The 27,997-nt window shown below is 45.8% G+C and overlaps 1 protein-coding gene across 5 annotated transcripts in view; it reads left to right on the forward strand.

The window, feature by feature from the left end:
* LRRC8D (leucine rich repeat containing 8 VRAC subunit D) overlaps positions 1 to 27,997 on the forward strand; it is an 89,409-nt gene that overhangs the window by 4,464 nt on the left and 56,948 nt on the right. Inside the window, exons 1-2 of one of the 5 annotated variants that reach the window (XM_053250462.1) lie at positions 26,676 to 26,834; positions 27,103 to 27,276. The exons of 2 other annotated variants lie outside the window; for them this stretch is intronic. The gene's annotated coding sequence lies outside the window, so the exon portion shown is untranslated. Of the gene's footprint in view, positions 1 to 26,675; positions 26,835 to 27,102; positions 27,277 to 27,523; positions 27,986 to 27,997 lie in introns of those variants that run through there. 2 more of the 5 variants (XM_053250460.1, XM_053250458.1) reach the window with 2 other exon arrangements.

Consider the following 27,997-nt stretch of genomic DNA (forward strand, 5'->3'; position numbering starts at 1 on the left):
TCATAATCTTCCTATCTATGCAGGCTGTGTTTGGGAAGAATATCTCTATTCCCTGAAATGAACAACTATCTGTTTGTAAAAATAGATGAGAACTCTTAAAGCAACAGTACCGACATGGAGAAACCACTTGTGTCTGTTCCACAAAGATAATGCTAATCAGAACAGTATTGTGGGAGTAAGCTGAAGCTGTTGGCAAGCTAGCTAAGGCAGTTGGCAAGCAGTGCTTCTGTTCCTCAAAGAATGGTAGGAACACTACCTTGGGTAGTTCTTTAATGGAATTATATTCAGGCCCAGTAAAAGGACTGGAAACAGCTCATCCTATACCACTGGGGAGACTGAGGCACCAATCAGACACTATTCAGTGTTTAGGAAGACAATAATTAGTGCAAGTATTATTGATAATAGTATGCAAGATCTGGGTGGCTAACCATTGGACCTGTTCACATGACTGAAAGCTGGATAGGAGCTTTTAGTCCTTTTGAAAGCTGGGTCCAGCCAGAATCCCAAACCTGTGTGTGCTCCTGATATCAAGTCATGGCAGAAATTGAGGTAGGAGAATGAGAAAGTGATTGTGCACTAGCGACTATCTGGGTAGGATGATGGTGGCCAACTGACTTCATTTTTCCAGCATTGTATTGAGGGTGGAGGAAAAGCACATCTCATGCTGTCCTAACCAGATCATGGCCAGTACATTATCACTTTCCCATTCTCCTACCTGGATTTTTGCCAGCACACGACCGGTTAGGGTTGCATCGGTCTGGCATCCTCCTACCAGTGGTGGCTGCTCCTACCCAGCTTTCAGTCCTGTGAATAGGCTTATTGTGTTAGAGCCTGCAGTCTGTGAGGATAGAACAAGCGACTGTGCCACCCTCGGGGACATATTCCTGGAAGCCAAGAGCCATTTTGGAGGGAGGGGACAGCAGTGAAAATTGCTTCTACCCTCCCTCTGTGCATGCACACACTCTGCTGCTTGACAGACCTTCAGCTGAACTCAGAGCAGGTCTCACTGTGAGGCTGCAGCTCCTGCTCCTCCCTCCTAATCAGGGGCGTAGGGACAATGGGGTGTGGGTGGCTGGCTTCAGGGGATGGGAGACGTCTCGGCAGAGAAAGGAGCTCCTAGTCATAAGAACAGCCCTGCTGGATCAGGCTCGAGGCCCATCTAGTCCATCCTGTTTCACACAGTGGCCCACCAGATGCCAATGGGAACCTACAGGCAGGAGCTGAAAGGGGCATGCCTTCTCTCCTGCTGTTACTCCCCTGCAACTGGTGCTCAGAGGCACCCTGCCTTTGAGGCTGGAGGTGGCCTCTGGATCAAAACGTTGACAGGGAGTTGCAGAAGGAGGTGCCAAGGAGAGGCAGGGCAGTAATCATTACTTCAATTACCCACACAAAGACTGGGTAAATTCACAGTCAGGTAATGACAAAGAGGATAGATTTCTAGATATGATAAATGATTGTGCCCTAGAACAGTTGGTCATGGAACCAACCAGGGGTGGAGCCACCATTGGGCCAACGGCTTCAATGAACCTGGGCCGTGCCCAATCAGGGGCCGTGTCTCGCAGCCCCGACACCCCCCCCGGGTCTGATGTCAGATGCGGGGTTGCAGGTTTAGCTCCCGAATAGGGGCTGCGTGGCCCCTTCGAGAGCTAAACTAAGGCTGGTGATGCGTTTGCAGCGCAGCCAGGAGCGGTTCTTCCCTGCTAGCCATTTCCTTGGCTGCTCTGCAAATGCACGGCCCCTTCATGAGTTAAACTTCAACTCCCGAATGGAGCCTCAAGGCTCCGTTCGGGAGCCAGACCTCGCCCCACATCTCTGACGTCAAATGTGGGGGCGTGGCTAGCCCCCACGTCTGACATCATACACGGGGGCGAGGTCAGCGGGGCCGCCGCCACGGCCGCACACAGACCACTGGCAGTCCGGCTCCACCAGTGGAACCAACCAGAGAGAAAAGGCAACTTTGGACTTAATCCTGTGTGGCACCCAGGACCTGGTGCGTGATGTCAGTGTCATCAACCCTTTAGGGAACAGTGACCATAGTGCCAGTTCAGCATACGTGCGGGGAGAGAATCAAGTCTAACACGGACACTTTGAATTTCAGAAGAGGACACTTCTCCAAAATGAGTATGTGAAAAGAAAACTGAAAGGGAAAATCAGGAGAGTCACTTTGCTTGAGAATGCATGGCGTTTACTCAAAGCCACAATACTAGAAACCCAGTTAGAATGTATTCAAAAAAGGAGGAAAGGTACCACTTAGTCCAGGAGGATGCCAGCATGGCTAACAGACTCAAGGAAGCCATGGCTCAAGGAAGCCATAAAGGACTTCCTTCCGAAATTGGAAGGCCTGCCTAAATGAAGAGAACAAAAAGGAACACAGACTCTGGCAAAAGAAATGCAAGGTGACTATAAGGGAGAAAAAGAGTATTTGAGGAACATTTAGCTGAAAGCATCGTTCTCCACACCTCCGGCTCCAGAAAGACTCACTGTGATCACGTTGCCATCTCTGCAAAGGGGAGCTCCACCGCCATTTTAAAGTTTTTACAGACTAGAGGTGACCAATACCTACCTGCAGCGCTTAAGTTATTTGAGGCCAAGCCACTGGCACAACTCCTCTATGGTGCCCACCTGGTGGGCCCCTCCAATATTACTATGTTAGAGCTAGTCCAGTCTAATTTTTTAAGAGCAGCTCTTTAAGTGCCATGCTGTGTCTCTAATGCCACCCTACGCCTGGAAACAGGTACGCTAAAGGTTGAGGCCAGAATGTGGGTGGCAGTTTAAATTATCCCTCAGCCCACAGGGCCTGGCCGTGCTGACCCTACAGGACAAATTTCAATCCTCATGGAAAAGGGCCATCTGGACTAAAGTGGCATTATTGGGATCTCCCCCTCCTCTCCTACTTGTGATGGGCTGTGATCAGGAAAAGCAGCCATCAAGCAGAGGATAATGGACACGGAGAGACAAGCCGACCTAAGCCGGGCCCCAACTTTCTTAAACTTGGAAAGACTCAAATACATCACCTCTCCTGCCGAATACTTGACACAGCTGGAGATTCCAAGCCACAGAAGGGCCTTTACCCTTGCCCGCTGTCACACTCTACCTTCCGCTGTTCTAGAGGGCAAATATAGTAAGGTTAATCCATTCATGCAGAGGCTTTGTCCCTGTGACAATGGGGAGATTGAAACCACAGAGCATGTACTCCTCTCCTGCCTCCTTTATTGAGACTTTTGGGACAAGCTCTTACTCCCATTACTGTGCAAGTACCCTGGAAGATCAACCCAAGCCTACACCTGGATGCTTCTAGCGGATGAGGACCAGGCCCTCACGTACAACACTGCCAAGTTTTGTGCGGCGGCGTATAAGATTTGTCGGACCTTGACTGCCAGTTTATAACCATGCTACTGATTTTCTTAACTGTTAACTACAGACTTTAGCTTGTCTGCTCAGTTCTTTTATACATATTCTGTTTCTAACCCACATGCTGGTTTTTACACTTATATTATAAACTGTACATTCCTAATTCCTTATGACCTGTTTTCATATATCCTTTTTCACATTTATTTTGTTTGCCTTGTCCGTAACCGATCATGTTATGATTTTTAGCCTTTTAACCTTTTATTGAGATGCTTCATGCTACACTTCTCTCATTGTATAAGACATAGTGGCTTTATAAGCTGTGTACTTCATAGTTTTATTGTAACAGTATTTTATAAAAATATAATTTTATTGTAGGGCAGTAATTGGCTAATAATGATATTTTAGACTGTGATGCATTTTTAGCATTTGATGTTTTTTCTATTCCCTTGTATGCTTTTTATTCTTGTGCTGGTCTAGGACTGTAATAAAGGTTGATTGATAGCTGAAAGCATCAAGGGGAATAACAAACTGCTTTAAATACATCAGAAACAGGAAACCTGCCTGGGAGGTGGTTGGGCAATGAGGGAGTGAAAAGGATTATTAAGGAGGATATGGAGGTTGCAGAGAAGCTTAAATGAGTTATTTGTATCTGTCTTCACAGCAGAGGATACTGAGCATATACCTGTTCCTGAACCTGGCTTTTGGGGGATGGAGGCTAAAGAACTGAGTCAGATAGAAGTGACAAGAGATGACAGCATAAACTGTCTGGAAGAACTAAAAACTAGCAAATTGCCAGGGTCAGGCGGCATCCATCCAAGAGTCCTTAAAGAACTCAAATGTGAAATTGCTGACCTCCTTGCAAAAATATATAACTTATTCTACAATCAGGCTCTATACCAGAGGACTGGAAAGTAGTAAATGTAACACTGATATCTCAAAAAGGGATCCAGGGGCAATCCAGGAAATTACAAGCCGGTTAGCTTAACGTCCATTCTAGACAAATTGATGGAAAGCATTCTCAAGGATAAAATTGTTAAGCAGGCCCTGCTGGATAAAATTGTTAAGAACAGGCCCTGTTGGGGGAGAACCAGCATGGTTTCAGCAAAGGTAAATCTTGCCTAACGGACCTTTTGGAGTTATTTGAGAGTGTCAACAGGTGTGTGGATAAAGGTGATCTGGTTGACATAGTATACCTGGACTTCCAAAAAGCTTTCAACAAAGTTCCTCATCAAGATTCCTGAGAAAACCTAGCAGTCATGGGATAAGGGGACAAGTACATGTGGGGATCGCTAAATGGTTGAAGAATAGAAAACAGAGGGTAGGTATAAATGGAGTGTTTTCACAACGGAGGGAAGTAAGAAGCAGGGTCCCCCAGGTATCTGTACTAGGACCGGTGGTTTTTAATTGATTAACAAATGATCTAGAAGCAGGGGTAAGCAGCAAGGTGGCCACATTTGCAGATGATACCAAACTCTTCCAGGTAGTGAAATCCAAAACAGATGGTAAGGAGCTCCAAAAGGATCTCTCCAAACTGGTTGAGTGGGTGACAAAATGGCAAATGCAGTTCAGTTTTGGCAAGTGTAAAGTGATACACATTGGGACGAAAACCCCCAACTTCAAGTATACGTTGATGGGATCTGAGCTGTCAGTGACTGACCAGGAGAGGGATCTTGGGGTCATGGTGGACAGCTCATTTAAAGTGTCGACCCAATGTGCGGATGCTGTGAAAAAGGCCAGTTCCAGTTTAGGGATCATTACGAAGGGGATTGAAAATAAAGCTGCTAATATTATAACGCCCTTATATAAAACGATGGTGCAGCCACACCTGGAGTAATGCCTACAATTCTGGTCACCACATCTAAAAAAGGGCATTGTAGAACTGGAAAAGGTGCAGAAGAGGGCGACAGAGCATAAGAAAATGAGGCAAAGCTACACCTGGGGCTATTTAGTTTAGAAAAAAGATGACTGCGAGGAGACATGATAGAGGTCATAAAATCATGCATGGTGTGGAGAAAGTGGATAGAGAGAAATTCTTCTCCCTCTCACATAATACTAGAACTAGGGGTCATCCCATGAAATTGATTGCCAGGAAATCTAGGAACAAAAAACGGAAGTACTTTTTCACACAACGCATAATCAACTTGTGGAATTCTCTGCCACGAGATGTGGTGACAGCCAACAACCTGGATGGCTTTAAGAGGGGTTTGGATAACTTCATGGAGGAGAGGTCTATCAATGGCTACTAGTCGGAGAGCTATAGGCCACCTCCAGGCTCAGAGGCAGGATGCCTCTGAGTACCAGTTGCAGGGGAGTAACAGCAGGAGGGCATGCCCTCAACTGCTGCCTGTAGGCTCCTAGTGGCATCTGGTGGGCCACTGTGTGAAACAGGATGCTGGACTAGATGGGCCTTGGGCCTGATCCAGTAGGGCTGTTCTTATGAAGGCAGCTGTTGAGTTGCAATCCATTTATAATTTTTAGAAACCATACATATGGGAGTGTTAATATAAGAATAAAATTTGGAACTTTGTAATGGCAGATTTGTCCACCTTTAATTTTTTTAAAAGTGTTTCTAAAAGGACTGAGAGCAAGCAAAGACCAGCAGCATATGTGTTTTAAAAATACCAAAAGTGCATAGTGCTGTATTTGAAACATACTCTGAATCATTGGTTGATAGCCTGACTACCAGTGTGTGCACATCAGGGTCTGTGAGGATGCAGAAGGAGCCTGCACACAATTCCCTCAGTCCTCTTGTGCTTGTGTTGTTGTGCAAGAGCTCTAAGACTTCCCAACGCTGCCCATGCTCCAGAAGAACTTTGTAAGCACTTGCTGACATCACTTGGGACTACTAGCACTCTTGCACAGCAGTGTGAGCGCAAGAGGAGTGTGGAAGCTGTGCAAAGGCCCCCACTGTGTCCCCACAGACCCTACTTATGTGTATGTTTCATTAGTTAGCATATTAGCCACTGTTCCTAGTTCAGTATTTGAGTTAATTGATTTTACTATAGCCAAGAAGACTGTTTTATTGCTGCTGTTGTGAATTGTCACTATACTTATCGGTCACATTTTAATTTTACATAATGATGGTCACTGATGGCATCTCTTACCCACTTTCTACAATTTTTTCTCTTTCTCTGTCCCCATGTGTGTGATATATGCCTGCCTGCTTGCCAACTGTGGATAACAATTCATGCATCTAATTAAGTGGAAACTCTTCAATGAAAGCTTAATTAAAATAGTTAGTCTTTAAGATGCTAAGAGACTCTTGGTAGTTTTTGCTATTCTGAAAATTGAAATTCTGGTGCAGTACATTTAGGGACCAAAATGACTGTAATAACCATTTGGCTCTTCATGCCTGTGTACTAACACTATATTTTAATAACTTGAATGTGACTAGATACCCATGATTATACAGTGACAGTAACGAGGCCCTTCATATCCTTCTTGTTTCCCCCCAGTGACATGGTGAATGGCTTGTCTGTCTATAATTAAGGTATTGTTGTGTTGTCAAGTTGATTTCGGCTCCTGGAACTCACAGAGCCCTGTGGTTTTCTTTGGTAGAATACAGGAGGGGTTTACCATTTCCTCCTCCCATGCAGTATGAGATGATGCCTTTCAGCATCTTCCTATATTGCTGCTGCCCAATATAGTACCAGTGGTATTATAGAACTGGCAACCTTCTGCGTGTTAGTCAAGCATTTCCCCATTGCGCCCCTTAAGGTCGATTCATTATTACTTTACAACCATAGAAAGATGCAGCTTTGCTTAAATACTTTTGGCTATGAACAAATCACTTATGTTCTTTTTGATTACCAGAAGAGCTAATAGCTTTAAGCTACTTTCTTTCCACTAGAAATAGTTAACCTACAAGGGGCTAGCCAGATATGGTATGCTGTACACCCTCTTTTTCCCCTGAGTAGGAGATCCTCACAGTGGGTAATGAACTGCGCATGCCCGAGACAGGACTGGAACACGTGACTGTTTTGTAGGCGTTACTGCCTCCTAGCCCAGTTCCAGTTCTGTCTCGCTCGAGAGAGGACGTATTGGAGAGTTATTCTACCGAGCCTATCTTTCACTTCTACGCTCAGCTTGTTTCTGTCTGGCACCTATTGGAGGCTTCTCTGTGAGTTCGTTCCTCTTTGAGGATCAGTCTCCCCTTTCCCTCTTCCTTTGCTCATTCTTCCTTCCTCGCTGCATTTTCTGCTAGTGTGCACGGGCGGGAAGGGGGTCAGCCTCCACAATTTGACTCAAAGAGTTTTCACTCTAAAAGCCTTTTTTACTTTCAATTACAATTGGCTCAACTAAAATTTTTCGTTTCGTTTCGTTTTCCCTTTTGCCACCACTGTTGTCGGCATCTCCTCCATGGAGCCCGCCCACGCGGACGAGATCCTCCAGGGGTCTCTGTCTGAGTCTTCTCACCTGCCGCAGTACCTGGGCAGCGGGGGCTCCAAGACTGACTGCCGTGGCTCAGCCCGGCGGTTCCGCTCCACCCCCCCCCGGACCGTTAGAACAATAAACTTGGCTGGCGCGGGCTCCCAGCTATGCGCGGCCGCGGCTCAGCCCGGCAATTCCGATATGACTCGCTCCCTTACAGCGGCAGCCTCAGCGTTGCTACAAGGCGGGGCACAGCAGGATAATCTCCCTGCAACAAAGCCGCCCATGAAAAAGAAGAAAAAGAAAAAGGACAATAATCGGAGCGAAGGGAGAAAGTGTCTTAGCGAGCGCCTGTTAATACAGGCAGTCTGCCGCAAATCGAAAGTTAAATCGGCAAAAAATGGCGCCAAACATAAAACGGAAGCTCCTAAACATACTCCAATAGAGGGAGACAATCGGAGCTTGAACAACAACGCAGCAGCCCCTATTCCACAAACTATTGTGGACCCGGTTAATAAAGGGGAGACGGATATGCCACAACCCCCCTCCACGCTCCCTATCTCTTCGCCCACTCCTCAGGAGAGGCAACAAGGCACAGTGACTAAGGACCCCTTTTCGCCTAGGGCTACCCAATGGCTAAGGGTTTTCTTTAGGAGGGAGTTCTCCATTGACTCCCTTGCGGGCCCGAGTATCACAACTGGGGCTCCATTGTCTGTTAACCGCAATGTAGACGACCAGCCCGCCCCACGGGACTATATCCCTACTATAGGGCAAGTGTCTCGCAGGCGCACCACGGGAAAACTCTCTTCCTCATTACCTGACTCTAGCCCACATCGCAGGGCTATCCCTAGCTATGAATGCGATCTCTTCGTCCCGAGGCCCTTGCCTATCAGATACAAGCGTAAGCACAGAGATATTCCTTCCTCATCTTCAGATCATGAGGAAGAGGGGCCTAAGAGATCCAGAACTCGACCGAATCCCACTCCTCAACCTCCTCCCTCCCTCCCTCCCTCCCTCAGCCCCTCCTCCCGCCTAAACCTATACCCCCCCAATCTTCTGCCTCCGCATCTGAAGGGGAATCCACACACCCATCCCCTTCAATGCCTGATAAAGAGGAGGGAGAATTGTCTGAGGAGGAAATTCCTCTGCCTATTAATAACACTACTAGACTTTTTTCCTCAGGAGAGTTCGAGGTACTCCTGGCTAAGGCCAAACACACAATCAATGATGTTACGGCAACAGACACAGCCGAACCATCCTCGTCCCTTGACTAGCAGGTCTTCCCCGACGCTGAACCACCCTCCCCTACTGTTCCCTTTCCTCCACTATTCCGTAAGGTGATGTGTGCGGAGTGGCAGCGCCCTATTTCAGCCAAACCCATTACCATCCCACCCAAGAAGCATTATCAGCTTCCAGAAGGCATTTCCAGTTTATTGGCTGTGCCTAAGGTGGATCCGCCCGTGGCCCAACTGGTATCCAGGGCCATCATCCACACAGAGAGTCAGGAACAATTGAAATCACAGGAGGACAGGCGGTCAGAGGGCCTTCTGAAAAAAGTACACGAGGCCTCAGCCTTATCTATTAAAATCTCTACTACCAATTCCATTTTCGCTCGGGCATCCCTCTTGTGGGCAAAAGACCTAGTTAAGCTGGTCCCACCTGAGCTTCCCAAACTAAGACAGGGCATCAACAAGATGGCCAAAGCGGCTGCTCTCATGGCTGATGCTAGCCTAGACGGCATACAATCCTCATCTAGGGCAATGGTGGTGGGAGTGGCCCTCCGTAGGGCCCTATGGTTGAAAACATGGCAGGTGGACTACAAATCTAAAGCGGCCCTAACAGCGGCCCCCTTTGCAGGGGCAGATCTATTTGGCCCGGCACTCAGGCCGGTTTTAGTTGAAACACGCGATAAGAAGAAGGCGATGCCCTCATCACATAGAGACTCCCGCAGATCCTTTCACGGCTCACACTCCTCCTTTCGTCCATACAGGAGAACCTACCAGCCACCAGCCTCCTATAGAGAGCATAGACCACAAACCAACAGAGACTGTTACAGAAACCAGTGGCGCCCACGTTCTAGGGGCAATTATTAATAATAATAATAATAATAATAATAATAATAATAAAATACGATTTCTATACTGCCCTTCCAAAAATGGCTCAGGGCGGTTTACAAAGAGAAACAACAAACAAACAAGATGGCTCCCTGTCCCCAAAGGGCTCACATTCTAAAAAGAAACTTAAGTACTGGAAGTACTGTGCTGGGGGTGAATAGGGCCTGTTACTCTCCCCCTGCTAAATAAAGAGAATCACCACGGGGTGCCTCTTTGCCCAGTTAGCAGGGCAATACCAGAGGATCACTCAACAAGTTCTCCGCGCCACCCAACCCACACAGGAGACAATGACGCCATACCAGTAGGGGGCAGGCTTGCAGACTTCGCTACCACTTGGATGTCCACTACTTCCAACGCCTGGGTCCTTCAAGTTGTTTCGGAAGGCTACTCCATAGACATCTCGTCTGCCCCCCCACACCGATTTATCCCCACACCCAGGTCTTCAAACCCTCACAAGCATCTTCTGATGTCACAGGCAGTGAAACATCTACTCCATATGAGAGCTATAGAACCTGTCCAACCGGACCAAAGGACCTGGGAGTCTATTCCATCCTATTCCTCGTTCCGAAAAAGGAAGGGTCCTGGTGGGCGGTCCTCGACCTGAAGTCATTCAACAAATTTGTTCAGAAAAGAAAATTTTGGATGGAATCTCTACATACGATAAAGGAGGCCATCCAACTGGGGGATTTCCTGGCTTCCATAGACCTCTCAGAGGCCTACCTTCATATCCCTATCAACCCAAACTCCAGGATATTTCTCCGCTTCGCATACAACGGAGAACATTTTCAATACTGGGCTCTACCCTTCGGCCTCTCCTCAGCACTGAGGGTGTTTACAAAAGTAATGGTGGCTCTCATATCACACCTATGACTTCAGGGCATCCGGGCACACCCGTATTTGGACGACATCCTTCTGCGAGCTCCTTCGAGAACACAAGCCTCCCAGGACATAGAGACCACGCTGCTAGCACTCCAGGACCATGGTTTCGTGATCAACAGGAGCAAGAGTCACCTCACCCCCTCTCAACAACTGGTCCATCTGGGAGCTTTATTCGACACGGCACAGGGAACCATTTGCCTCCCTCTGGAACGGCGGGACAAGATCAAGAGCCAAATAGGCCCACTCCTACGCAAGCACTCAGAAGATCTCATGGTATTAGCCCAAGTCCTGGGCTCCATGATAGCTTGCTTGGAATGCTCCCAATGGGCGAGATGGCACTCGCACCCACTTCAGTGGCTCCTACTCCTGTGGCAAGACGAAATCATGTCAGTCCACCACATTCAGATCCCGATTCTCCACTCCGTCGGTCGGTCTCTGGAATGGTGGCTATCCACGGATCTCTGTCACGGACGTCAGCTGGTGGAACCACGGCGAGTAATACTCACGACGGATGCCAGCCTGGCAGGTTGTGGGGGACACTGCCAGGGACAACTGGCCCAGGGTACCTGGTCCAGACAGGAAGCCAGAAGACCGATCAATTGGCTCGAACTCAGAGTGGCTCGACTAGCGCTCCTCCACTTCCAACATGTGGTCAGGAACCAACACGTGCTCATCAGAACCGACAATGTGACCGTGAAGGCTCACATAAATCGTCAAGGGGGCACGAGGTCCAAACAGCTGATGAGGGAAACGGACCGCCTGTTCCATTGGGCGGAAAGCCACCTGCAATCCATCTCTTCGGAACACCTGAAGGGCGAAGACAACCATGTAGCAGACTGGCTCAGCCGCACGTCTCTGGATCCAGGTGAATGGACACTGCATCCGGCAGTATTCCATCAGATCACCCAGCAGCTGGGGAGTCCACAAGTGGACCTGTTTGCATCCCCATCCAACCATCAACTACATCGCTTCTTCTGGTACCACTCACACCTAGCGGAAGGAATTGATGCCTTGCAGGCACCATGGCCAAAGACCCTGCTGTATGCTTTTCCTCCCACCTCAATAGTGATGAAGGTCATCAGAAAGCTGAGACTCGAAAAAGAAGAAATCATTCTGGTAGCCCCTCATTGGCCCCGCAGACCATGGTTTCCGGACGTAGTCGAAATGGCAGTCGCCCCTCCATGGTTTCTCCCACCATGGAAAGACCTATTCAGCCAAGGACCAGCTCTACATCCCGATCCACAGTGGCTGCAGTTAGCCACCTGGAGGTTAAGCGCTCGCACCTAGCGGCCGAAGGCTATTCTCCCCAAGTTCAATCTACCATCCTAGCCTCCAGGAGGCAGTCCACCATTCGGATATATCAGGCCACCTGGTCTGCCTTCCGTAAATGGTCCCTGGCACGTCAACAGGATCCCACTTCCGCAGGGGTACCAGAGGTCCTAGCGTTTCTGCAATCCGGGCTGGATCTACAGTTACGCCCAAGCACCCTCCGTCGACAAGCCTTTGCTCTCGCTTCAGTACTCCGTATCTCGACATCGGGTTCCACGCAAGCCTCCTTACATCCACACATAAGTTTCTGAGGGGAGCATCCAACTTGGCACCTCCTCCCATACAACGGTTTCCATCATGGAACCTTAACAAAGTCCTCAATGCCCTTACCAAGGCTCCATTCGAACCACTTTCTTCTATCCCACTGAAAATATTGACATTCAAGGTCATTTTCCTTGTGGCTATTACGTCAGCACGAAGGGTATCCCAATTAAGTGCGCTTTCAGCGGCCAAGGAATTTTGCATTTTTCAGTCTGATGCAGTACATCTCCATTTGGACCCTACTTTTCTGCCCAAAATCAATTCAGTATTTCACAGGTCACAGATTATAGTCCTCCCATCCTTCTGCCCTTCCCCATCCCACCCTAAAGAAAAACTCTGGCATCACCTCGATGTTCGCAGGGCCCTGCGCACATACATTCGCAGAACTCGAGATATTAGGCGTTCAGACGCACTCTTCGTATCCTTCCATCCACCTACCCTAGGGAAGAAGGTTTCAAAAAACACCCACCTGGCCTATTCCGCTCTCAACATTTCCCCTCCGGGTGGCATAATGGCACATTCCACTAGGAGTGCCGCGGCGTCTGCCGCATTCGCAGCCCACGTGCCACTACAAGAAATCTGCAGGGCGGCAACTTGGACATCACTTTACACCGTTTATTAAACACTACAAAATATCTGGCTTCTCTGACTCCCAGGCGGCATTTGGCCGCACGATCCTGCAACAAGTATTGTAAGATACAGCTTCCCATCCCTGGGACAACTATCTGCAGCTTGGGCAAGTCCCACTATGAGGATCTCCTACTCAGGGGAAAAAGGAACATTGGTCTTACCGTGAAGGGTTCTTTTCCCCTGAAGTAGGAGATCCACAGCCCCTCCCTAGCTGTATCTCTTCTAATCCAGATGGGGTATGGGAAACTTGGTCTGTGGACTCCACGCCCGGCGGGAGACAGAGGCGGCCCTCAGGGTTCACCAGTATTTAGTATGTTCTTACGTTGTCTATCTTCTGTCACTATTTTCTATTTTCTTCGAGCTCTCTCCACAGTCTACTACTCTTCTCGCTCGTCAGCCCTGGAACTGGGCTAGGAGGCAGTAACACCTACAAAACAGTCACATGTTCCAGTCCTGTCTCGGGCACGCGCAGTTCATTACCCACTATGAGGATCTCCTGCTTCAGGGAAAAAGAACCCTTCACGGTAAGACCAATGTTCCTTTTCAGGACTATCACAGTGTTCAGTTTCTCACCATTCTAGTCTGTCAAGATGCAGAAACTTTGTGGAGAAGTGAATTCCACCAGGAGAGAAGCATTAGAATGAAAGGCAGCAGTTAGACAAAACAATGTGAATATGCATATAATAAACAGCCCTCTGGTAATTATGTATTAAATGGAGAGCTTGCAAGAATTTTTCCTCTAAACAACATGTCTTTGGAAACTCATTCAAAATGCCATCAATATCTTGGAAAAAAGTAAAATAAATTTCCTTATTGTAATTGAACAGGGTTTTTGTTTTTGTTTTTTTGACAAGTTACTTGATGTGAAATACTATAAAAATGTTTGTTTTTCAAACTGCACAATTTAAAAGGGACAAACACTGAATTATAGTCTTTAACCATCTCTGGATAAATGGTTAGATTTTATATCTGTTTTTATACTCATGGTTTCACTGAAGTGTCTACATTTGATAGTGTTTCTCTCCCCACTCCCTCTTTCTTAGTCCAGTGTCTGCTGCTTTCCTTGCAGTGTATAGAATCAAGCTTGTTTCTAGTACTGGGTGGCTGGTTCCCCGCCCCCCCCTTCTTCTCCTTGATCACATCTGGTATTTGGTCATTTTCCCTTCTAGCGCTATAGTGGGTTGGCGGAAGAATTTCTTACAGTTCTTAGTCATTGCCACCCTAGCAGCTGCAAAACAGCCCTTCTCCTTGTTACTATGTACTGTTACTAACTTGTACTTGCAAATATGCCTCACGTAGCTAAATGAGAATTGGTTACACGTAATCCAAGGGGACACTGACTAATCCCTAAAGATTAGATGGGGTCCTGAGGATTTAGGCTGTGTCTGCACTGATGAACGTCCCAGTTATGTGTGATTTTAACTTGCACAGTCTGTTTATACCTAGTATCTTGTTTTCCCCCCATGTTCATGTACTTTGTCCATATTTTTTCTGTTTTGGTTTTTGCCAAAGTAACTGGCAAGTCCTTTGGGATGCTGGGGAGAAGTGTGTTAATTGCCCTGTCAAGTTCTAATTAGCTCTGGTTCTGTATATCCTTTTAAGTTTAATTTTTTTTCAGTTTTCAGAACTTACAGCTTCATGTATACTGTCAATCTTGGCCCTCCCAGTTTGTAGTGAAGTTGATGCAAGCCAGATGGGCATGACAGATCTATCAAATCAATGTTGACATACAGTAAACTGTTAGTGAACAGAAGACCTAATATTTGCATCTATATTCTGGTACTGAATATGAGCTACCGGGCCCCTCTAAAATCTTAAACATAGATGTTGGTATAGTGCCTGTAGGAAGATATGCTGCTGTCTCATACATATGAGAGGATAGTCATGCTGTTGATGTTTCTCAGTATGGCTCTTTGGTCAGCAGAACTGGCAAGTCCCAAAGGTGGTGCTCAGAAGAGTTTTCCCTTTCATTGGGAAAGCTTTCAGTGATTTTGCTGGTCAGTGTTAAACTGGAGTAGGAAATAGGACTTCCTGGAGAAGGCAGAAAGTAAAATAATTGCCCAGTGCACTGGTGCAGTTAGTTGGGAAATGCTGCTAGCCTGCTCCTCTCGCTGTGCTGGTGCTTCCTTGCTCTGTATGTCAGTCTCTGATTGTAGATAGTTGGCAAAAGTCAACGGTTGGAATGTCAGCAGGGTGGGAGCTAATCTCGCCTCCTGCGAAAGGGAATTCCATAGGGGTAAGTGCCCCCTATATAGGGGCAGCAGTGATATAGGAAGATGCTGAAAGGCATCACTTCATACTGCACAGGAGTTGGCAATGGTAAACCCCTCCTGTATTCTACCAAGGACAACCACAGGGCTCTATGGGCACCAGGAGTTGATGCACACACACTTTACCTTTAAGTGCCCCAGTAGAGAAGGTCTGCACACTTGTCACTGCCAGACAAACCTCAGACGGCAAATAGTCTCCCCAGGAAAATCTCAGGGATGGGTAGATTCGTATGGGTAGAAGTGGAATCTTAAAAATCTTGGCCCTAATCCACTAAGAATATAGCAGTAATAATCAGCACCTTGAATTGACTGGGGGAAAATGGCAACCAATTTAGCATGGAATAGCATGATCACACAGCCCAACATGTGTTAAAATTCTAATTGCTGCAGTTCATACCAGCTGAAATTTCTAAACAGTTTTCAAGGTAACCCCATGTAGAGAAGTCAGAATCAGAAGTAACAAATGCAAGGGTATCTGAAGCCCAATCAGTTATGTGGATCTATTAATTCTCAATTATACATGGATATATGAAGATATCTAACAAATGATGACTGATAAGGGACCTCTAGGTTTTGAATTTTTACAACCAAAATAATGATGATTGATTAATAATACCAGTTTTGGGGTGCAGGAAGACGGACATTTGAATGTTTAGTTTTTAATACACATTAGTTCACTACTTCAGTGCCTGGACTGTGAGCAGCAACCCCAGGAGAGCTGGGCTGGGAAGTAAGACAGGAGTCAGGATTGAAACCAGGAGTAAAAACTGAGGAGTCCAGCCAGAGGTCAGAACTGAAAAAGCCAGGTGTCTGAGAAGCAGGTATCAGAGCCAAGGAGACCTTGTTTCTTGGACATAGCTCCAGCCCAAACTTTATAAACCTTCCTGTTCCAGAAGGACCCAGTAGCCAGCCTGTATGGCCAGTCCAGAGCCAGAGAGCCTTTTTCTCCTGTAAGGATGACCTAGTCTGCAATTCTGGCAGCCCACCATATGTGACAGCCACTACAGTTTCTGACCACTCCATTCCAAAACATTGGTTTTCAGTGCAGCGAACATATCTCTGAGTTGGACCCAAAAAATGCATGAGCACTGGATTGGAACCAAAAAAGCACGGTGCTGTTCCATGAACTCTTGTGCAACTGCTAGGTTGCCTGTTGGGAAACCTGATCTGATGAACTGTAGCACAAGCAGTTCCCCATTGCAAAGCAAATTTTCCAGTGGGGAGCCTTTTGTACTCTAGCCATTAGGGCTTGTTTTGTACTCTGGTCTGTGGGGATTTAAGTGGATGTGCCTGCAAGCATCTGCTATGAGTGCTTTGCAGTGGGGAGCTGCATGGCCTGCAGCCACTAGGGTTTCCTTTGCCCACCCTATTAGAGATTTTAATTGCAAAGAAAAAATTGAATCCTGAGGAACAAATAGTGCATGATGTTGTGCAAATGGTCACACAAATGGAAGAACATCTCTGGATTTGACCTCACCTTGAGCTAAAGTGGAATAGCATTCCATGAGTGGAAGAGATTTTTCCACTAGTGGAAGGATATCTTCAGAGCCATATCTTGGATGGCATCCAAATCTAACCCTGCTTGAAGATTCTAGGCGATAGATAGATTCTAGATAATGAAAACAAAAAAGTTGTGGAGTAAAATTGAGAATTGAACTCTTCGCTTACATAGTATGACCAATACAGTTAACCTTAGATCTGCATTTCTGTTCTGCTCTGTAAAAAAAACAAAAAACAAAACAACACTCACTAGGAATGTCTCAGCTGCAAGATCTCTCTGGGGTTCTGCTCAAGAGTCTAGCAGTTCTCATGCAGTCTGGCACAGGAATAGTCCCATAGCAAGCCCATGCAGAGTGTGATCCAAGGACTCTAGTTTCCATGGCAGTCCAGTGCAGGTCACCCTACAGTAGTCACATGCAAGGAATGCTCAAGGCTGGTGATTTGGCAATTCTGGCCTCGGCATGCAGTGTTCCAACTTGGGCTTCAGGAGCCCAGTGATTCAGACTGGGCCCGGCTCAAGGGGTTTGAGTACTCAGCCAGGGTAGGCTCTGGGGCAGTAGCAGACAGCTTACGTTCCCAGACTCTCGTGACAGCAACAGCAAAGATGCTTCTCGGGAACCTTTCTCACATGTGTCTCAGGGACAGGACCTCTTATAAAGTTCTGTCCTCTGCAAAGTGCCAAAGGCAGGAAAACTCCTAGGTTTCAGAGTGGTCAAAGGGACTGGACTGGAGCAAGGTGGGTACTGCAGTGGCTGTTGAGAAGGAATGCATAACAAAGGGCTCTTCTAAGTCAGTTCTGTATAACTGACGTGGGACTTGATTTTGATTGCATACTGGGGTGTTCTAGTTGTTTAAAGACTCTCCAGCCTCAATCCCCTTTCTGTGTCATGAACTTGGGTTTGATTTAAGAAGGCACAGGATTTAGTGTTGTGTGTGTCTCTGTGTGTGTCCCTTTTTGCTAGGTAGCACTAGCTTTCCCACCCGTTCAGTCTTTGCAGAACCCTGCTGCTTGATCCAAGCAGAGGTCAATTTCCTCTTGGCACCAAGTACCTGATAATGCTCTGTTTACACTGCTTTCTGTAGAAATCCAGTTTCCCATAGAGGATGCGGGGTGGGGGGGGATGGGCAGGGGTAGAGGTAGAGGTTGTCTGCTAACATCCTACAGCTGTATTAAAAAACAAAAATGTTAAGAGCTTGAATAGAGGATCTTCCATGTAACATGTAGGTTAGTCCTTCGAATATGCAGTAATTAGAGTGTCTGCTATTGCAGAACTCCATTGGAGAACAGAGCCAACACTTTTCAGCTATAATGATGAAGAATCTTCATATGTGTTTGGCAAAATTGTCGTGCAAGTCAAGCTGGCAGTTCAGCAGTCAGTAACGCTCATTTGCACATCACTAATTTTAACTAAGAGAGCCTCTCTCTCTGGTGCCAAAAGCTGCTTTCATGAAAAGGAATCAAAGTTCTTTTTGAAGTACAACACCCCTGTGTTCTCTGCATTCTTAAGTCTTGCAAACTGGTTAACCATTCCCTTCAAGAAGCAGCTGGGAAAGTCTGTCTGAGAGGACCTCCATCTAGCAGCTGTGGGAACATTCTAGGGCCTAGAAAGCTCTTTGAGGAAGTAATTTTAATCTCCTGAACATTTGTATCCTGGTAGACAGGCTTCCAAAAGAAACTGCCTTATACCGAGTCAGACCATTGGTCCATCTAGCTCAACATTGTTTGCACGGACTGGTAGCGGCTTCTCCTAGGTTACAGGCAGGAGCCTATCTCAGCCCTATCTGGGGATGACAGTGAGGGAACCCTCTTCAGGGAAGCATGAGATGCTCTTCCCAGAGCTGCCCCATTCTCTAAGGAAAGTATCTTACAGTGCTTACACATGTAGTCCCCCACTCAAATGCAAACTGAGGCAGACCCTGCTTAGCAAAGGGGACAATTCATGTTTGCTATCACAAGACCAGCTCTCTTCCCATACATTGCCATTCATCTTTAAGCAACTGAAGACCAAAACAAGACCCTTCCTGGAAGATGAGAAAGTAAACTATGTAATATTGGGATTTGGTTTGGTTTTGTTACATAAAAGTAGGTGGGGAGAGAAGTAAGGCAGTTAGCCTATTGTCTCTTCCAGCTGAGTTGGTGGAAACCACTATTTAAAATTGAGCCTTTGCTGAACATTATATAATTTGTATTGAGCAGGTTTATGAAAGGAACAGAATACTGCTTTGATGGAAACTAACATCGAAACATGTTGGGGCAGACCAATCCCATTCACTCCTCAGTCTCCATCACAGTTTTTAGAAAGAGTATAAAATCTTTGCTTTTTACCCAGGCTTTTATATGCTTGTCTCTACTACTGTTTCTTTGTATTTGTTATGGTTATATTGTGCTTGGTTTAAAAAAAATCTTTTTAACCAGATTTGTATTTTTATATTCTACCTTAATATATTTATTGTGTAATTTTTATGGTCTTCTAACTTTTTTGTGAACCGCCTTGAGATTGTTTTAATGAAAGGTGGTATAGAAGTTTAACAATAAAATAAAAACAAGCACTGCTGCATCAAGGCCATGCTTTGGAAGTACACAATAAGCATACTTGCCTCCCTTTTTAGTGTCTTAATGAGGATCAGCTGTATTTCTCAATGCTACTACCTGCAGCCTCTTCTTTGCCTACTTTCCGGTTGGCTTATGAGATCACCTGGCATTCTGTGTGTGTCTGTCTGTCCCCTGCCATCAACTTTGCAACACCTGGACCAATATGAACCAAACTGGGCACCGTTGTAGGGAAACACAGGGACACCTCAATGGCGTAGTTTATGATGTCATCCACCCCTATCCAAGATGGTAGATGTGTAAACTTTTGAGGCGCAAGTGGGCTAACTTGTGAACCACTTAACCAATTTGAACCAAATTTGCTACAGCTGCAGAGACACATAGGGTTGCCCAAATGGCATGGTGTTCGATGTGGTCATCCACTCCAGTTCAAGATGGCAGCCACGTGAACATCTGAGGCACAAGTGGGCTAATTTGTGGACTACCTAACCAAATTATGTAAAGTGGCAGTGAGTGACACACAGGGACACCTCAACAGCATAGTTTGTGATTATGTAATCCACACTGATTCAAGATGGTGGACACGTAAACTTTGGAGGCGCAAGTGGGCTAACCTGTGAACCACTTAACCGATTTGAACCAAATTTGCTACAGCTGTAGGGACACCTCAATGGCAAAGATTGTGATGATATCATCTCCCCCAATTCAAGATGGTGGGCACGTAAACTTTTGAGGTGCAAGTCCACTAACTTGTGGACAGTCTAACAGATTTGAACCAAATTTTCTACAACTGAATGGACACATAGGGATGCCCCAATGGTGTAGTTTGTGATGATGTCACCCACCCCAATCCAAGATGGTGTATGCAAAAACCTATGAGATGCAAGTGCACTAACGTGGGGACTGTCTAACCAATTTGAACCAAATTTGGAACAGCTGTAGTGAGTGACACACAGACACCTCCATGGTGCAGTTTATAATAATGACATCCATCCCGATCCAAGACGGTGGACACATTTGAGGCACAAGAGATCTAACTTGTAGACTTCGATTTGCACCATATTTAGTCCAGATGGAGAGACAGTGAAAGGAAAGTAGGCTGACTAGTTCTTACTAGAACAACTTGTTTCCTTTCCTCCTGTTCCTCATTGCTCTGAAAGCCATGTAAGAGAGATTAATTTTGAGAGGGAAAATGGATAATCTGTGATGAAGTATAAAAGTAAATAGACTCTAAAGAAAATATGTAATTAAAATGGAATTGAAAACATATTTGAGTTGAACAAGCTTATTAGATGAACAGTAAAGCTGTGCCTGGCGACCACAAAGCCATGTGGTTTTCTTTGGTAGAATACAGGAGGGATTTACCATTGCCATCTCCAGCACAGTATGAGATGATGCCATTCAGCATCTTCCTATATTGCTGCTGCCCTATGTAGGTGTTTCTCATAGTCCGAGAAACATACCAGTGAGGATTCGAACCAGCAATCTAGCCATTAGATGGCTAGATGAACAGTAGTAGTATTCAGATGAGCCCGTGTAGAAGCCTTGCTTGCAGTTTGCCTTAGCCATAGCTTCTGAAAACACTCTTGCCATTTATTAGAATCTGGACAAAAAGGTTATCATGAATGGAGATATATTGAGGCTGTGTTTGAATGCCTAATCTCATAGTCTGAAATCTGTGGGCCCAATAAATGCTGAAGTACATGCTTCTGAAAGTCATTTTTCAATATGAACAAAATATATGTGACATACCCTGGCAGTTGACTCCAACTATGACATTAAACAGATTTTTAAAAAACAGTGACAAAAATGTCAATGTTATTTTTAACATTGTTCTGCTTTGCTGTAAATTAACACTGCTTCCTTCCTTAGGTTAATTAAGGTTAAGAATTATTTTGGACCTGAAACATAATAATCTAAGCAAAACTACTTGATATGCTCTTGTTGAAACACATTATATTTGGATGCCTGTTTACTGCCAAGCCACCAATATGTCTAGGAACATTTTTTTGCATGTATTCCCAAATGGCTTCATAAAATATTCACAGACAGTCCAGACTTTGTTCTTAATCCAGCAAATATTTAGAACAACAAAACCAGAAACTCATATATTCCACAGTGCTTGAAATGTGCTTAGGAAACTCAATAAGCCCATTTTTGTTTACCACATCATGTGAAATTTCAAAACTTGCTAAGAGAAATGAAGAAAAGGATGGAGTCTCTCACTGATGTTTTCCATAATTCTGAAAAAAAAAAAAACCCAACCTTCCTCGGCATAGAGATGTGCACAAACCAGTTCGGCACCTCCTTTGGGAAGTGTCAAACCAGCTCAGGCGCCTGGAGCTAAACTGGTTTGGCGGAGCAGGAAGTGGTTCCCTTAAGAAGCAAGTAAGCAGGCCCTTACGTACTCTGCTGCTGCCCTGCCATGGTGCATGCTCTAGCAAAGGCCACATGTGGCTGCAGAACTGTTCCCTGCATCCATGTGCATTCCAACACCATGCACCCAGGCTGCAGGGAACAGTGCTACAGCTGCACACAGCCACTGCTAGAGCGAGTGCTGCACCTGGGAAAGTGGCAGGGCGGCAGCGGAACAGCTAAGGGCCTGCTGCTTAAGGGAACCGTGCCCTGCCTGTGCCTGCATGAGCCATTCGTGCGCACCCCTACCTTGGCATCACCCCCCCCTTTTTTTTGCAGAAATACTAAGGGCATTTTGAAAAAATCCAATCACTGTCAAAGGCAAATTTGGCCTTTCTGAAATCAGTGGGATAATTAAAGCAAAAAGTGCTTAACCTTGGATGGATTGTATGCTTCAGTTAACAATTTTTCACATCATTTGACAAGTGAGTTATATCATATCTCCATATGACCTGTTAAATTTTACTCTGATAATAGAGATAAAAGAGGAATACCATGAAATAATTAAGTAAAAAGAATAAGGGAGCAGACCTAAGAAATGTTAGGCATAAGAGCTCTATATTGAGACTTTTCACCTTCAATTCACGATAGCCAGGCTGTTGTCACCCATTGTAAAGAGAGCAAAGAGAAATAAATGTAATATACCCAGGATAAATGTTGGCTGCTAAATTATACAGATACTAGTAGTATGGAATCAACATGAAATTTGTGTTGGCATTCCCCTCTTCCTTTTTTCTTTCAACTCTCTTGTCATTTGAAAAATGACATTGCTACTGATTCTGGATGTGTGGTTCATCCCTAAATGACTGAAAAACAAAAGCTGTAAAAAAATGATAAAGCCAGATAGATAACATTTGCAAGGGCACATGATCTATACTGCAGGTGAGACTGGAGAGAACAGGTCTGTGGAACTGATACCAAAGATAATTTTCAAGGGCAAAGTATGCCTCATGGAGAGGATGCTTTTAATACTCATAGGAACTTTGTCCGCAAAAGTAGCTGTTCATATACCCATCACGTGGATTGGTTGATTTTTCTACAGACCACAGCAAAATGTCCCATTCACTCTTCCGACACCATGATGCACATGGTAGGCTGCTGCACACACACAATTCACTGCACACAGTCTGTTTCCACATGGTCTCTCTGTGGTGACTACATAATATGCTTCAGTCTCTCTGTCTCACAATAAAGGTCTTTTTGTTTAAAAGTCAGTTGACTGTAGAATGACATTCTACTGTTTACCTAGTGAACAACTAGAAATAAAAGTTTTTGAATAACAAGAGCCTGAATTGTTGTTTACATAAATGCAAAGGAGTTCTCGTACTTGGCACGTAGGAAGAATTAGGTAGGAAACATCCTAAGAGCGCTGAGGTTTTGCTTGAAGGTTTATAGGAATGTGATTCCTGTATTTAAGCTCTGACTTTGAATGCATGGCTCATGTTTTCCTTCTTACAGGACTTTACAAACAGGGATAGTAGTTCCTGTTAGAAGTATGTACAAGAACAACCACCATATTAGTAGCAGATGCCACAGTAGTTCACAGACCAATATGTTTAGTGCAATTATGACAGCTTGCTGGAAATGGATGAATCTCATCTAGGAATCAAAGCTGAATGTCAAAAGCACCTTGACGACCCTAAGACGTTTTCACGGAATACGGTTGATCCTGAAACAGTGAACACTGATGCTGCAAGTAAGCAGAGGGGTATGGCAGCATTCACAAGCTCCATCTCAAAGTAGGCTCAAAAGTTATTGCGTGAGAACCAGCTCACTCTTCATGTATGTTTGATCAACAAATGTATCCTGATAGCTTCAACCTCATCAACATAGGAAAAAACACTCCGGATGTAAGGGGTAGTGACCAAAGCCATCAGTCCCTTTTGATGGAAGTGTGACTAAGGACCATCTTTTCAGTATTATTTCTGGAGAAATTGTATCGACTGTAACCAGGGATTTCTTCCTGAGTGCCAAAGAAATGAGTGAGTGTTGTCAGGAGGCATTTATTTCTGTGAGGTGAGCTGTTGTGCAATTTCAGCCTAGGTAGGGGAATCACCTAATTAAATGTTCCTCCATACAAATTTTTCTTACAAATAGAAAATTAACATGTCAGAGTAAGGGCGAGGCTAGACACTTCTCTAATACTTGTTTTCTATGTGCAAAGAACTTTTTTTGGTACAGAAATGTGTTCAGTCATTTAATCTGCAGCTATAGTCTAAAACCGTACAGCCCAGACATGCGTTGAGTACCTCAATGTGATCTAGGCCTGAGTGTTCAGTAAATTAGTCATAAAATTGAGACGCCCATTGTGTGACAGTAAAGTGCCTTCTGCTTTGCAAGGTGTAAAGGCTCAGGGGAAAAAATATACAGAAAAGTCCTTTAAATGAAGCTAACTAGGAACTTAACTGGGACAAATCCTTTAGGTTGCAGTGAAAGAACATGGCACAAATGCTCATTTAGCTGCTGACTCCCATCTCAGTTGCTTTGTTAGCATATTGTTGGTGTGATGAACAAATGTTTCAAAATCCACACTCATAAGATACCTAGAAAATCATGTGACATATGAGTCATCAGTGATTTGTAGTTAGATTGTGTGTTTTCTCCATCTGGGAGAACTGCCAGTCATGCTTTGGCCAGCTTTCCACATTTTGCAGAAACTGTACCAGATACCAGCAGAACAAATTTACAATCGTGTTCAACAAAATTGTCTCATCATCTTTGAAAGATGTGGACTAAAACTAAAGGGTGGTATACAAGCTCCTAGGAGGGAGTCTGGACTTACTGTAGGAAGGGTGGGATCAGATCTTAGGTTTCCAGTGACCTCCCATTGGGGGAAAGAAAGACTCCATGTGACTTGGTTAGGAATAAGTGAGCTGTTTTCCATGCTTGAAGAAAAATAGTTTGGTTTTGCAAGCCTAATTTTAATCACTCTCTTCATCTAAAGATCTCAGAAGGTGGTACATGATCCTTTTGAGTTCATGAAAAGCTATTATTTAAACAATCTCTCCTTCAACAGAGTTAAATTTTGCCTGTGTAATATATAACCTCAAACTTTGATTAAACAATAGATTTCCAGTGTTCTGTAAGCCTTTCAGCAAGCAATTTTTTCTGGCTTTAGAACAATTACATCAGGAGACCAGAGATCTTTTATATCAAATCTAATTTGTAATTTTATACTCCCATTTTGTTCTTTTCCTCTATTTCTCTACTACAGTAACACTCTTTAAGATTTAAATACCAAGGATAAATTTGTTTTAACATGGGAACCATTTATATGTTATAATTTGGTTCATGGTTTAATGCCACATCTAAGATTTGGATTTTCTTTGTAAACAAGGCTATACGTTTTATATCTTAAGTTTTGATGTTTGTATTAATGTGTAGATATGTTACTCAGCTGCCATTGTACTAGGAGGAGATATGATGGTGAAGTGGAATCCAAGTGGATGTATTAGCTAATCATGAGACATCATATATGGTTTCCCCCCCTTAGTTGTTTGTTGACTGTTCTTTACATAAATTAAAAAACAAAAACAAATTTAAATACCATTACCATGATTGTAGGCCTAAATGCATGCACCATACAGAGGTACCTAGGTAATTTTGGAGCCTGGACCTAAAGACCTCTGGAGACTCCCTCATCCCCCTACACACACACACACACACACACACACACACTCCCCCTCCCCCTCGCTCTCTTACTATGTGGGTTCTTGAGGGTACAAACAGCAACTCACTGTTTGTACCCTCACAAGAATGTAAGAATATCAAATAATTTATGCAAATATGCATGAGCAGAAACATTTCAACATGCAATTTAACATATTCCCACCCCACATATTTATTTCCCCCCTCTGTTTCTAAAGCACATGACACTGGTCACAATCGCACTCAGCCGCCTGGCACAGTGTTGGCCAGCAGCAACCACACCACCCAGGACAGACTAAAGAGGATTTGGGGCCCTAGAGGGTGCGGAGGCCCTGGACTTTGGTCCCAAATTCCAGTGGTAAGAATGCCACTGGCACCATATGTTGCATAGCTTTGAAGGCAACAGCCATGTGAACGTTCCACTTGCTTAGACTGACACACTTCAACATTACTCACTATCACTAGTGTGATAGTGGCAATAAGGCAGATGGCAATAGGTTGACCTTCTGTTCTGTCAAACAGTATATCCTACAAGCTATTCCATTCAAGAAAACAGGAAGTGCAATTGGCTTGCATGGTTCCCCTTTAAGTTAGTTTTATTTCCTGCCCACACCCTCATCCTGTTGTGAAAAGCATTGCTGCAAGCACCTCTTTGTAGTGGGGACACAGGTTTGTGACCACTCCATAAGAAGCGGTATGGTGTCTTAAGGTGGCCACATTCTAAGTAACATTACTGACCCACGGTTTTACTGTCTTGATTTGCTTGACATTATTTTAGCCTGAATATCTTATATAAGTATTTACATTGCTCCTAGAGCTAAAGATCCCGTCCAGATCTATGAACAATTTTACATTTACACTAGGAAAAGTTATTTCAGTGCGGTTGGTTCACAGCAAGGTTCAAAGGCCTCTTTATTTTCAACTGAGGATCAAACAACAAAAACCAAAACCAACCTGCTGTGTGTCTGAGAGCACGTTATGGTTACTTAATCGAGAGAGAAAGGCGGATCATTCGTGCTCCGACGTACCCTCGATGAGCAACAGCACCCTTCTCAGGATCTGCACAAGGAGGCCGGCAGCGTGCAAAGTTTGAGGCGCGCGCTCAGTTGAACGCCATAGGGAGTACCCACTACACATTCCCATCATGGTGCGTTTGCGTGAGACGGATTTGGGCTCCTGTCTGGACAACAGCTAGGGATCGCCGCCTCCCCATCGTATCTAAAGGGTACAAACGGCCGTTTGTACGCCTCTGGTCAGGGCGGGATTTTTGTGTGTCTCTCTCTCTCGTGTTATGTAAGCAAGTGCACGCTCAGACGCAGCGTCGCAGTCTAGCCACTCTGAAGCTGCCGCCGGCTGCAGTGTGCCCAGAGCTGCTAGTTCCCTTCTTCTCAGACGTAAACCATTTCCCATCTTGCCCCTGGGACTTGGTTTCGGCTGGCGATCTAGGGGCCAAGTGGCGACGCCAGCAATGGAGAACTTTGCAGGCTATGCAAAAGAGTGGCCCGCTCAGACTATGTTGGTGAGGGTCGCTGTGCGTGGGGAGCACACAGCTCTCGCTTTTCAGGCAGAGCGGGTGGAGAAGCGGGCGGGTTGTGAGACTGACTTCCCGCAGAAACGACGATCAGTGTGCTCGGCGCTCATGGGAAGAGCCCTTCTGTAGACAGAGCCGTGAGGCTGCTAAGGGAGGAAATGGACGGAGAGCGGCTCTTAAAGAGGCAGAAAACCCCATCATGCAGCGAGCCCACGCGACCTGGATTCCCCCTGTCATTTTTTTTTTAAACAGGAAGTGCTCCCATATGTCTGCAGGGCTGGCCAACATGACTGAGTGACTGCTGAGGCTCGCCTCCTTTGTGGCGTCCCCCCCCCCCCCCGCTCCTTTCCCATCCCCCTTATCCTCGGACCCTGCCGTAGTCGCAGCCGCAGCCAAGCACGAGGAAGAGGAGTGCGGCTTGATCAGGTTGGTACAGTCAGAAAGGGGGTACTCCTTGGTAGGGCGAAGGATCGAAGCGCAGCTCCCGTTGTCCTACGGAGGTGGCCGCAGGGCTGTCATTCATTCACCCAACCCCGCGGGTGGCTATATAGAACCTTGGACCTCCTCCCTTCGCTGCCTGCGTGCCACCGCCACCCAGTCCCGGCTGTGCCTGCTCGCTCGCTCGCTCGTTGGCTGGCTACGCGCAGCCCTGGGTGTCAGACGCAAATGCGCAGTTGACAAGCCTGGTCTGTAGGGGGCGGGGGGAAAGGAGCGAGCGAGGCGGCGATGGGAGACGGCACGCTGTTTTCTCTGATCGGGGTTTCGCAGTGAGCATGCTTCCCCGCGACTGGCTCATTCCAGCCTGTGAGCACCGGCTGCGGCGGCGGCGGCGGCGGCGGCTGCTCCTGGCCCTTTGTTCCTCGGTCCAGCCCCGCAAGGCATTTGATCGCGACTCAGGGAGCCGCACAGACAATGGTGGTGTCGGCCGGGGAGCAGCAAGAAAACCGAGAGCATCAGCGCGAACCGGCTCTGTCCAGGAGGTGGTGGAGGAGGGGAATTGACGCCGAGCTGCCCAAGCGACTTTGAATAAGAGCAGGCACAGCTCTGGCGTCCCCAGTTCTGCTCCGTTAGATTAAAAAAGGGAAAAGAGAGAGGGGCCCGGGATCGTCTTGGTCGCTTCTTTCCAATCAAGGCAGTAAGTTCAATC

Source organism: Hemicordylus capensis, chromosome 4 (assembly GCF_027244095.1).
Source record: "Hemicordylus capensis ecotype Gifberg chromosome 4, rHemCap1.1.pri, whole genome shotgun sequence".
Taxonomy (NCBI): Eukaryota; Metazoa; Chordata; class Lepidosauria; order Squamata; family Cordylidae; genus Hemicordylus; species Hemicordylus capensis.